This window comes from Pteropus alecto, unplaced genomic scaffold (genome assembly GCF_000325575.1).
Source record: "Pteropus alecto unplaced genomic scaffold, ASM32557v1 scaffold7, whole genome shotgun sequence".
Taxonomy (NCBI): Eukaryota; Metazoa; Chordata; class Mammalia; order Chiroptera; family Pteropodidae; genus Pteropus; species Pteropus alecto.
Genome location: NW_006494614.1, coordinates 11,823,774 through 11,826,994, shown reverse-complemented (window position 1 = coordinate 11,826,994; position 3,221 = coordinate 11,823,774).

Below are 3,221 nucleotides of genomic sequence, written 5' to 3'. Positions count from 1 at the left end.
CCTGAGCAAGCTTTTAACCTTGATGCTCTCAGCTTCTTCACCTGTAAAATGAGGGCAATAAATGTAATACCTCCTAGGGCAGTAACAATTCTTAAATTAGATAATAAACAAACAGTGCTCTTAAAAGAATGCCCAGGATATTGTGTGCACATAATAGCTTTTAGAGAAACTGGATACAAGAACTGGATTCTTTTATGTGCCACCAAACTCGAACAACTCTAGGTGGATGAGTACACTAGAAAATAAGAATAATAAATTTGAGACATCTCCCTTGTTGTGATAACATGAGCTCTAATAGATAAACGTTCTGCCAACTTTCTGTTATCTGCAGAAAGTCCAGCTACTTGGATTATCTTCAGTAAATACTCAATTACCAAGTGATTGTTAATTCCTGTTTATTCCTTCTCTAGGCCACTGCTAAAGCCAATCATGTACATTTAGCAAAAAACAAACAAACAAAAAAACCAAAAAAAAACCCCAAAAAACCTCCACCTGAAAAGAATTATACGTTTACTGGTCCTTAATACTGCCTATGCAACTTTAAAGCCAAGTTTTAGAGAATTGAGTGATTTTAAATTTTGTCCAGGGTTAGGAATCAGTGTAATACAAAGCTAACCTTGTATAAGTGTGGGTTATTGCCAAGCTCTGTTCATGGGTAAAAACAACTGAGGGCTTTAGGTTAAGGGCTTCTCATAAGCTATCCTTTTGGACAGTTTTCCCTAAAGTTGGTACAGGTATTGTTATTAGCAGGTGCACAAGAGTTTTTTTTAGTTTTCATAATTTCACTTATTTTTTTGTGTATTAAAAATAACATTAGCTTTTCAGACATATGATTTAAAATTTTTTCCAATTACAGTTGATAACCAATATTATTTTATATTATTTTCAGGTGTACGGCATAGTGGCTAGACATTCATACAATTTATGAAATGATTCCCCCGACCAGTCCAGTTCTGACCTGGCACCACACACCGTCACCACAATACCATTGACCATATTTTTCATGCTGTACCCTACATCCCCATGGCTATTTTGTAACTACCAATATGTACTTCTTAATCCCTTCACCTTTTCTACCCAGTTTCCCAAGTCCCCCTCCTCCCTGCCAATCCGACAATCACCAGTTTGTTCTCTGTATCTATGATCCTGTTTTCCTTTCATTTGTTTATTTCATTCCTTAGATTCCACATGTAAGTGAAATCATATGGTGTTTGTCTTTATCTGGTTTATTTCACTTAGCATAAAAGCCTCTAGGTCTACCCATGTTGGTGTAAATGGTAAGATTTTATTTTGTTATGGCTGAGTAATTTTCATTGTATATATGTATCACAATTCTTTATCCAATCGTCTATTGATGGGTACTTAAACAGCTTCCGTATCTTGGCTATTGTATATTGCGCTGCAACGAACATAGGGATGCATATATATTTACGAATTAGTTTTGTTTTTTGGGGGGATAAATACTCAGAAGTGGAATTGCTGAATCATAGGTAGTACTATTTTCAATTTTTTGAGGAACTTTCAAACTGTTTTTCATAGTAGCTGTACCAATTCGCAATCCACCAACAGTGTACATGGGGTCCCTTTTTTCTACATCCTACTAACATTTGCTGTTTTTTGACTTACTGATGATGGCTATTCTGACAGGTGTGAAGTGATATCTCATTAGGATTTTCATTTGCATTTCTCTGATGATTAGTTGATGTTGAACATTTTTTCATATGTCTATTGACCATCTGTATGTCCTCTTTGTAGAAACGCCTATCAAGGTCCTCTGCCCATTTTTAATTGGTTTGTTTGTTGGTGTTGAGTTGTATGAGTTCTTTATAAATTTTGGATATTAACCTTCTATTAGATGTATCATTGGTGAATATTTTCTCTTATTCACTATGTTGTTTCCTTTGCTGAGCCAAAACTTTTTAGTTTGGTAGAGTCCCATTTGTTTACATTTCTTTTGTTTCCCTTGCCTGAGGAGAGTTATCAGAAAAAAAACATTATTAAGAGCAATGTCAGAGAGTTTGCTGCCTATGTTTTCTTCTAGGAGTTTTATCATTTTGGGTCTTACATTTAAGTCTTTAGTCCATTTTGAGTTTATTCTTGTATATGGTATAGGAAGGCGGTCCAGTTTCACTTTTTTGCATGTATCTGTCCAGTTTTTCCAGCAGTATTTATTAAACAGACTGTCTTTACCCCCATTTATAGTCTTGCCTTCTTTGTCAAGTTAAATGACCATATAGGCATGGATTTATTTCTGAGCTCTCTATTCTGTTCCATTGATCTGTGTGTCTGTTTTTATGCCAACACCATGCTGTTTTGATTATTATAGCTTTGTAGTACAATTTGATATCAGGTAGTGTGATACTTCCAACTTTGTTCTTTCTCAAAATTGCCATGGCTATTTGGGCTCTTTTATAGTTCCATATAAATTTTAGGATTTTTTGTTCTCGTTCTGTGAAAAATACCAATGATATTTTGATAGGGATTGCATTGAATCTGTAAATTGCTTGGGGTAGTATAGACATTTTACTGATGATAATTCTTCCTATCCATGAACACACTATATGTTTCTATCTTTTTAATTATTTTTTTAAATTAGTTTCAAATATACAGTACATTGGTTAGACATCTATATAGTTTGTAAAATGATCCCCCCAATTGCTCCCTACCTCCTCTGACCCTCCACCTGGCCACTGTGTTAATACTAACTGCATTCCCTATGTTGTGCTTCCCATTCCTGTGACCATCTATCAGCTACTAATTTGTACTTCTTTAACCCTTCACCCTATTCTCCCAGCCCCCTAAACTCCCCTCCCCTCTGTCCATCACCAAATTGTCCACTATATTTGTGAGTCTGTTTTTGATTAGTTTGTTCTTTTTATTCCTTAGATTTTACATATAAGTGAAATCATATAGTGTTTACCTTTTTCTGTCTGACTTAAATACCTTCTAGGTCCATCAAAGCAATATCTTTTCCCATCCCCTTCCTTTTAGTCTGTGTGTGTCTTTTAATCTGAAGTGAGTCTCTTATAGGCAACGTGTAGGGGTTTTGTTTTCCTTTCCATGCATCCACTCTATCTTTTAGTTGGAGCACTTCATTCTTTTCCATTTGGGGTACTTATTGATAGGAATGTAGTTGTTACCATTCTTTATTCCTGTTTTTGATACATGTTTTTTCTTCTTAAAGAAGTCCCTCCAACATTTCCTGTAATACTGGCTTGGTG